Here is a 10,267-nt window from a genome sequence, read left to right as displayed (position 1 = left end):
TAAAACTCTTCATTATTCTAATTCCCTAAACCATTTACTTAACAATCCTTTTGTAGACGCATTTGATAAGAGAAAGCAAAATGTTAGCTGAAAAGACTCATGCCCTACTCCCTAAAGAGATAAATACATCATTTCAGAAAAAATATATATAATTTATATTTACGCATTTAGCCAAGAATCTATTTTCAATAGACTGTTCCTCAAAGGTTTGGAATTACAAAGCAGAGAAGAAATCTCCTTCTTTAAAAAAAAATCACCATTTGAAATAAAAATGCTTAATCAGATTTTTCTGTCAAATCATCTCAGTCCCAAAATGAAATGTTATAAAAACAAACAAACACACAACAATAACAAAAACCAGGCAGGATTTAAAGAATACAGATCTTCAAATTATTATATTTCTTATTTCAATTGGTCAATAAGTCATTGAATATTCATGAGCTTTATTAGCCTATCTCTCTGCTAGTCACCATTCTATGTGAATAGAATACAGACCTTGCGTTTATGAGTTAACATGGAAACAAACAGATTAACAGGTAATTACATAACAGAATGTGTTATACACAGAAATGGGTATTGGAACACTAGCTCTTCCTAGGAAGTCAGGAAAGTCTGCAAAGAGAAACCATTTGAGATGCATTTTAAAGAATAAGAAAGAATATTTCAGGCTGAGGAGACAGGGGCTAAGGGAAGATGTCCCAAGAAGATAAAGCCATTTGAGCAAAATAGCATGAGCAAAAGGGCCTAGCATTTGGAGAAAGGATAAGTACTTCAGTGGAGTACACACTGGAAGCTGGAAGTGATGAGAGCTGAAAGGAAGGTTTCAATCAGATCTGAAGACTTTAAGATTTTATTTTAATTCCAGTATAGTTAACATACAGTGTTATATTAGTTTCAGGTGGACAATATAGTGATTCAACAGCTCCACACATCACCCAATGCTCATCAGGACAAGTGCACTCCTTACTCCCCATCACCTATTTCACCCTCCCCCGGCTCACTTCCTCTCTGGTAACCACCAGTCTGTTCTCTATCATCATGAGTCTGTTTCTTGCAGATCTGAAGACTTTAGACAGTAAATGAAGAAGAGTATTCTCCTAGCTAGGAATCTTCCCTTCACTATTTTAGAGAAATGCAGCCTCACTTAAGCATGCATATAGGCAGCACACTGGGCACTCTACTAAAGATTAAAATCCCTAGTTGTCACTCTTGACTCATTTTTCTCAGGGTAGAAGAGCAGGACAGCCTAGAAGGGGTTTTGGTGCAGATGTCATCACTAGCTCTGTCATAGAGGGACCCTATGTCTGTCTTCATAGAAAGCCATCTTTCTCAGTCATACTATGTATTCTTTCTTATAGATGGACGTGTGGTTTTAGTTGACGTACAGAACACATTTAAACCCTGTTCAACTAATCTAATAGAGTAAATGGCCTGAGCATTCCTGTACACAATTTTTGGTGTACTTGTTTTGTTGGTTCTTTTTTCCCAGCTGTTGTGAGAGGACCTCATGTACTACAAAATCTATCCTGTATCCCAGCCATGTCTAGACCAAGCAGAAACCGCAGGATGTCTCTTGCATGCTCATGAACATCTTCCCTCAAACATTCCATGTCATCTGCCATTTGCTTCCTCTCCTCAATTCTGGTGATATTTGCTCCAATGGGCTGCACTGCTCAGAGATGAGCTGCTTTTACATGATGAGGGTTATCATCATCATCGGCCACACACCACCATCTCCTCCTGGAATCCTCAAAACACTACAAAGAAGGGTTATTAGACCTTTTATTTCCAGTTGGGAACCATGTATCAGTGCTGCTGGTAATCAGTGTTTGTAGGCTTTAGTGAAAAGAAAGAAAGAAAAATATCATTTCAGTTTTACATGAGCACCTCTTTTTCCAATGTAATCAGGCATACATTGAAGACAAGAGACTAATTGATACGATGGGCAAAATGGTGTAGTCATGACTGAGCCTTCCCTTCTGACAATCATATTTTGTTTCCTGGACGAGACTTTCCTTTCAGGCGACATTCTCTCCTAGGCTGCTTGCCAATCCCTCATTATAACTCATTTTCAGGAGGGCCTAACTTATACATACTGAACCTAGGGGCACACAGGTGAACGAGAGAAAGCAAGTCTTTCTTGCCCTTCAGTTCATGCTTTACATGTGTTGGCAGCCCTTGACTTTTGGGAAGAGCCACAGAAACAAAGGACATATTTTATGTAGCTATATATTCACTGCAATGACCAAATGCTTAAAGTGCTATATGAAAAAAAAAAATGCTTTAGAGGCTCTAAAGTGAGAAAAACAATTATTTATTATTATTATTATCCTGTGAAACTTTTTAAAAATAATCAAGGAAAGTTATTAACAAAATATTACACTGATAATCAATAGGGGGTGAGGAGGGAGGCAGAGACTTCATGTACTTGAAAAAACCAAGGATAGTTTGGCCCAGGAGCAAAGCCTTGGTTCTGGTAGAGTGAAACACCACTGAGAACAGTATGGTATGTGTCACTCAGAATTCCTCCTGGCCTGCCCATGCCTGAGATTTAGGAAGACAGTGATACAAAAATCCTCATGTTTGAAAGATACAGGGCATCATTAGTTTGATACCCCTTGTAAATGAAAGAGAATGACATTGCCTTTTGTTCTCCCCAGATGGCTGTGTTGTGGGATCCAGCTCTTCCCAGTGGGAGAGTGGGCATTGTCTGGGCAAGGGCAGTGGTACACCTGGCATCACCAGATCTGCTTATGAACACTTTGATGAAATCCTCCAAGAAACCTCAGAAATGCTTGGGAGTTGGGAGGTTAGTCTTTTTTGTGACCTAGGTGCATGAATTATCCAGTAGGAGATCAATTACCATGAAAAAACCCCCACAACTATGTATCCACCCCCTTTCCCCACAGACTGTCCTTATTGACTATCTACAGTTGGCTTACCCGTGTTAGTGTACATCTATAACCTCTGGCTCATTCCTTTGGTGGTTCGCTACCTCCTTAGAAAAATCCCTATGTAGATCACACCGAAAACCACACCATCACCCTTTGCGCTTCTTAAATTCATGATGAACTTGACAATTAGACAAAACTCCTCATCAGCTACAGAAACCAAATTTCGGATTTCACTGATGCAGCAACAGCTCTTTATTCTCACGCACTGCGTCCAGTACAATCTTTGAGTCTCATTGTGCGATTCAGCTCTTAATTGGCCTAAGAGCACTAAGCTGTCACCTTGAGTCATAAGGAGTCCCATGAGACGAGATTCTCACTCAACCGCCTCCATCCTTTCCTTATCTCTTCCTCCCAACTTCTTTCACTGCCTTACCCCCTGCCCCATCTGTCCCTCTCTCTTCTCCCTGCCAAGTTTTCAATAGTGCTGTGCTCCTCAGAACTGTATCTCGTGCCACGCAGCTGTGAGCATACTGAAACCTCTTCTCTCCCTTCTCCCAACCTGCATCCTGTCCTTTCAAGGACCAGCATGTCTCATCTCAGCAGAGCTCTCCACCCCTCACAGCCCAGCCCAGAGTCTGAGCACAGGTTGTTGCATGCTCTGGGGCTTCTCCACCTCCACCCTGTTCTACCTCTCCACCCACCTCCTCCATCCCTGCCCCAGTCTACACCTGGAGGCAATTGCCTGCTCTCCCAAGCTACTTAGACCTTTATCTTCACTCCCCATCCCTAGAGCCAGTTTTACTGCTAGTTCTTCACCTGCAGGGAGGGGAGAAAAAAAAAAACAACAACAACAACAAAACAGAATGGAGGCAGCATTCCCATAGCTTTCAGGAGGCAGCTGCAGAGGAATTCAGATGCTCCAGAATGATGACTTTCAATCCCCCCCTTTGTTTAACCATAACCCCTCACAAGAAATCCACTTTACACTCTGACCCAGAGTATACACATATTAACTGAAGAAAATATAAATTAATACAACACACTAGAGGAAAGAACAGGATGTACTGACTATGTCATGCACAGAACTAACACACATGAACAGCCACACATTTAAAAAGAACTGTAAACTTCTGTGGTATGCATGAACTCTTTATTATATTATGTACATTCCTATGTTACAATGATAAAAGGTAACAGTGATGGGGCACTTGCTCTGTGCTTGGCACATATATTAAATCATTCAGTTCCCCCAACACTATAGGTAGGCCCTTTATCAACCCTATTTTACCAATAAGGAAACTGAGGCATGGAGAAGTGAACTAACTTTCCCAAGGTCACATGGATAGGAAATGACTGGACCAGAATTTGAATCCAGGCTGCCATACTCTGGCACAACTACTCTCCCCAGCCCCATTAGATGTGTAACTTAAATCACTACATAGGCTTCACAAATCAAAGTATATTGCTGTTTATGGGTAACTTAATGGTTTTCAAAGGTTATCATTAATGTGATTCTGGTTCCATTCACTTACTTTATAATCTTACCTCCTGCAAGACGAAATTAACAGTAAATACATTTGACAGACTCATTTTTTCAGGTTTTGGAGATGGGTATCTTAAGCAACAAGTTAATGTTAAGAATTAATATAGTATTTCTTGTTAAATATAAAACACTTTTAATAAATTACATGTCTAGGTCTCAGGACAGATTGATATCATGTATTTTGATATTATGAACAAAATACAAAAGCCTTTCAGTAGTAACTTAAAAATGTGTCTTTCCATTATTCCATTATTCTTTTAAACAAAAAGGGGGAAACATGTACATTAATGCTATCACTATAAACTGAATAAAAGCTAAAAAAATAACACCCACTCCTATAAAATTATAACCATGTGCTAGTGATGAAACAATCGTAAAATCACAAACATTGGAAAACTGAGCAGAATACAATTTTGTTCACTTAAAAGAAAAAACAATACCAAAATTTGGGACCTATATTTCAATTATTGATCCTATTTTTTGATTATTGACTTAAGTTTCCATTGTTTCCATTCCATTCTAGATAAAACAACTCTTTTTAGGTTCCTTTGTTTCTAGGAGTGCTTGGGTAGTATGTTGATTTATCATCTTGATTGTTATGTTAGGTTAGAGGAATTTCAATCTTATATCTGAATGCTATTTATCTGTCAATAAAAATGGCTGCATTTATGAAATCTCACATTGGAAAGCTAAGCAAATGTGGAGGAAAGCTCTACAGAAGGCAGAAGACCTGAGCTGACCTTAAACAAGTCCTTTTTGCCTGATTTGATTATTCTAAAATATATTTGAGCACACACCATATGGTAAGTTCTAGGGCATTAAAAGTAGTAATCAGCAATCATATTGGATAGAAAAGTTCACCACACAAAAATCATCGAAGAATTAATTATTCATTATAAGAATTAACTGTGCAGTTTTACTTAACACAAATCCAAAGTTTTCTTTCTCTTAAGTTTATAACAAAATGTGTTTATTACAAAATACTTATTTCCCAGAATCACAAACTATAGAAGCAGGGAGCCTTATTATTTCATTTACCAGAACATTTCCACTTCATGGAAAAAAGCTCTGAGATCCAGAGATATGGCAACTGAGCTCAGGTATAATTTACTTAAAAATGTATGGCAGGGAAGGCTTTAAAAACATTAACCACAACTTTCCTTGTATACTGCCAAGAAAAACTAATTTTTAAGGCCACAAATTTTAAAATGACCCTTTAAAAAATCAGTTGATCTTCTTAATGTTTCCATGTCTTTGAAGTATTTAAAATGCTTTGTCTTCAAACTAAGTTCTATGTGAGTTGGTACAGAGAAATAACAAGGACGGCTGTGAAGTTACCCTAATGGGTCACGCCTACTCAGACCAAAGGGGGGAAAAAAACAAGTTTAACAAGTTCTTGCTAAGAACATACATTTACTAGACCTATTAATTTAGCAAAATAATAGTAATGTTATTATAAAGCAACTGTAGTAGGTGGTAAGATAGTGAGATAGCAGTGGCCATGGGACACTGGTCAAATCTCTCCCATGTTTGACAAGTTTGATTCCAACACAACCATGTATGTGCACCATATGCTGAGTATGAGGTAACTTTTCTGGTTATGGTTCTATCTGGGAGGTATCTCTAAATGAACAGCTATATCATTAGGCAGTAAAAGTCCATTCAGCTTCCAGGAGTGCCTCTAATTTCAAAATCACTTTGAAATTAGGGGTTTACCATTTAAATCAAATATTCACCTCAACTTAAGAATCTGGCAACCATACATCGCCACTTGTCCTAATACCGCTTTCAGGTGGGAGTCTGGGAAACTCTAGCATGTATCAACCTCACAATTTATCAACCGTCAAAGTGCAGGAAGGTCACTACCTGACTAGATGCCACAAATTCCATCTTGATGGGTTAATAGCCCCTAGTAAGCAACAGTCTCTTAATTAAGTATACGCGGGGTTAAGTTGAGAAGACGGATAAAGCGTCACCACCTATCTACTCATCTGTTCATTGCTGTCAAATATTGGCCAGTTCTAGACATAACCCAGACCACTGAAGCATCCACTTATCTTTCAGCAAGTTTTGATAATCTTTAGTTTTAAGTGCCACAACTTCCTATAAATTCAAGGACAATAAACTACATATAAGATTCTTAAATATAAAGGTGTTTCAAAAGATGGTGAGTGATGCATTTCATAATGTCTGCAAAAGAAATGAAGGTTTCATTTAAAACACACTTTACATTTAGGAATGAAGGAAGTGTTCAAGTACTTTCATTAACTCTGACACTCTTTGCTCTTCCACCACTGTTGCAGTAAAATGTGTAGGGCAGATAACCACACTACCAGAATTCCTGAGTTTATATTTGCTTTTCTTTTTCAGTATTTATTCTATTACTAATAGCGAATATGAAACAGTACTATTAGGAATTATCTCATTACATTTAACAACTTTTGAACTTTGGAATGTTTAAAACTAACAATTTCACATCAAACATGTGATGTAAGAGAGTAATTCAAGCATCAAGTCAGACAGCCAATTAGAGGAAATCTAATCTTTCCAATTTTTATAGTAAAAAAACATTTTGGCTGCATTCATTTTTTTTCCTGTATTCATGCTTGAAGACCATATTTTTATTGGAGTCAATAACATTTTATTTGAAGCATTAACAACTTTATGTAAAAATTAATAAAAGTAGATTCATTGAAGAGAAATAAATTTATCCATATATTTTATTAAATGGTTAATCTCACAAATATGTTTAAGATTTTAATGCAATATTCTCTAGTAGGTACAGCATCTAGTTGTAGGCACTCAATAAATACTAGTGGAATAAATGAAAGAATAATTTTCAGTCTCAAAAACTCTTGGAACACTCCTTGTGGGTAGAAAAAAAAACATTAATGAATTACTCGTTATTTGTTTCAAGATAAATATGTCTTAGGCTCATTCATGTTAATAGTTTAAATGGTCAGTGATACTCAGGTAATTCTTATTTTTAAAGTACTGGATTCTCCTTTTAAACATTCAGGTACTTTGTATTTATATAAAAAGTTTTTGCTAGATTATACTACTAGCTTAGACTACTAATATCTGTCAAAAAATACTCAGTGACTAAAGTAACAATAAATCAATTTAATTTATATTCTATTACTTTTATTTTATTTTTCAAGAGAATGTTTTTATAAATATTTGAAAAACTTAATAAATATTTGGAAACATTACTTATTATTTAACTAGTAAATAGAGAACATATAAATTTGGATCTATCAATTATTTAGTCTACACACAATGATGGGTAAATGTAAGATATCAGAGGCTCCTTGCAATAATTTTAACTTCCCAAGTTCCTGGCTTACAGGTTGGGCTGCACTGACCTGAAGAAAATAAATAAGATAAACATAAGTACAAAATAATACTGTCATTTTCTCCACAAGGGCATTATCCTCTCTGAACTATGACTTCCTTATGGATATCTTGGATCTCTGACACCTAACAGCATCTGACACATAAGAGCTCAATCCACATTTATTGCATGAACAAATAATCTATTGAATTTCACTAATTGGCAAGTTTCTATAAATTTATCATTGCCACTTTTTCTAAGTATACCCCCCGAAAGGATCTTTTGTTGTTTTAATAATCAGTGGGTATTCTTAAAGTTGTGTGTGTGTGTGTGTGTGTGTGTGTGTGTGTGTGTGTGTTGAGACAGACAGAGACAGATGGAGAGAGCATGATTGGGGGAGGGGCAGAGAGAGAGGGAGAGAGAGCGAATCCCAAGCTGGCTCCACGCTGTCAGTGCATAGAGCCCGACGTGGGGCTTGAACCCACGAAACCGCGAAATCATGACCTGACTGAAAATCAAGAATCCAGGGGCTCCTGGGTGGCTCAGTCTGTAAGCCTCTGACTTCGGCTCAGGTCATGATCTCGCAGTTCGTGAGTTTGAGCCCTGCATCGGGCTCTGTGCTGACAGCTCTGAACCTGGAGCCAGCTTCAGATTCTGTGTCTCCCTCTCTTTGCCCCTCCCCCAGTCACACTCTGTCTCTCTCTCACACAAATAAATAAACATTAAAAAAATTTTTTTTAAAAAAGAATCCAATGCTCAACTGACTGAGCTACCCAGGAGCCCCAGTAATCGATGGCTATTCTTAAACCAAATGAGTGTTTGTTGGGATCTGAGTGAGGATGAAGAAGGGGGTATTTTGAGGAGCAAGTGGAATTCCTGCTGCAGGGTGGAACATACTATGACAGGAGTGTGGTCCTATTTGTACTTCCTGCCTCAAAACAAAGAAGACCTCTGGGAAATGCTCTCTTTAAAGAGTGATCGACTGCTAGAGATAGAACTGCTTTTCACAAAGAATCCTGGTGTGGAGGAATCTTGTGGAGGAATCCTGGCCCAAGAAAAGCTTTACATATAATATCTTATTCAATGCCAAAAAGCCCCTATTTCTAGAATTAGGGATAAAGGCAAGTGGAGATTTTACTATGGGATATTTAGCCCCAATTCTAAAAGTCTTGATGATAAACAAAAGGCAATGAGAGGATATTCTTTAGTAGACTGTGAGGGGTTTACAGAAAAGACCTACAAACTGACACACACAAACGAAGACACACACACACACACACACACACACACACACACAGAGGGACTGAGGTCATCCCCTGGAAAGAAGATACACAACAGATAAGCAACAGCAATAAATTGCTAGACAAATGTTTGGAGAGGAATACCTAGCACTTAAGAGAGTCGTTTGGATTCAATCATATACATAAAATGAACACGAAACTTTCCCATCAGGAGTCTCATTGTCCACTTGTGCTGAAGAGAAGCAGCTTATCATGGGGCATCTTAAGATGCTTTGCAGATGAGTAACATAAGCCAACTGTTGAACAAACACCAGGAAAGTAGTACTTGGCTCTCAGAAAAGTAATTCTGATGTGGGCTGATGGAAGCAAGCAAGTGATGGTTGCAAAGACACCTTGCTAGGGAGTGTCCTGAGGAGGACACAGTTAAGGAAAGAGAGACTGGCATGACATCCCTGTAAGGCCCTTTGCAACCTACTTAACAACAGGAAAACAAAGTTCACTTGCATCTCCTCTTGGATTAAAATAAAGCATGGCCAGTTACAACAGAGCAAACCCCAAGAACGATCCTATAAGATCCTTTCTTTTTCAACTCTACAGGTTTGGGCTTATTGTGGCTTTGGTATACTTTCCCTTTAGTACAACACACTTTCCCTGCTCACATCCTTCTTCATCTCCAGACATCCTCCATATTCCATTAGGATCCATCTCTATGGAGACTCCTCTCACTCTTTGAAGCATATTGGTGTTTTCTCTATAGAATTTTCTTCTATTTCTATTACAGAAGTTGTGGTGTAACATTTTAGTTTATTTTTTACCTGCATATAAAAAAATCACACACATACCTCACATATATTCATGTGCTCAAATCCTAGCCCAATATGTGCTCAATAATTCTTGCTGATGCTTCAGTACCAGTGAGTGTGACTCCCCCTGACTCCCAGGCAGTCTCCACTGAGAGTGCCCAAGTTGTCACTGGTAACCCTGCTTGCTGGCCAGGAGATTAGCACTACCTCTTTCCCCGCCATGTTCTCAAGGATTCTTGAAGCAACATCCCTATCTTCAGTATTCTTAGATAGTGTGGCTTGGGTTCAGTGGAGCTGAGATTGCTCAGGGAGAGAGGCAGAAGAACTACTTGCGTCTCTCTAATAAAATAAACACCATGAGACCACATGGATGGACCATAGGATTTGAAAAACTATTATCCTCAGGCTCAAATGACTCCTATGGCTATGAGACCATTCGTAACTTGGTTCCT

General features: G+C 38.2%; 1 protein-coding gene across 2 annotated transcripts in view; it reads right to left on the bottom strand.

Moving 5' to 3' along the window:
* DSC1 (desmocollin 1) overlaps positions 1–10,267 on the bottom strand; it is a 352,925-nt gene that overhangs the window by 148,767 nt on the left and 193,891 nt on the right. The window lies entirely within an intron of this gene.

The sequence above is a fragment of the Neofelis nebulosa genome, chromosome 11 (assembly GCF_028018385.1).
Source record: "Neofelis nebulosa isolate mNeoNeb1 chromosome 11, mNeoNeb1.pri, whole genome shotgun sequence".
In the NCBI taxonomy this organism is placed as follows: domain Eukaryota; kingdom Metazoa; phylum Chordata; class Mammalia; order Carnivora; family Felidae; genus Neofelis; species Neofelis nebulosa.
The sequence above is the reverse complement of the archived record's forward strand: the minus strand, read 5'-3'. Positions and strand labels throughout refer to the sequence as shown.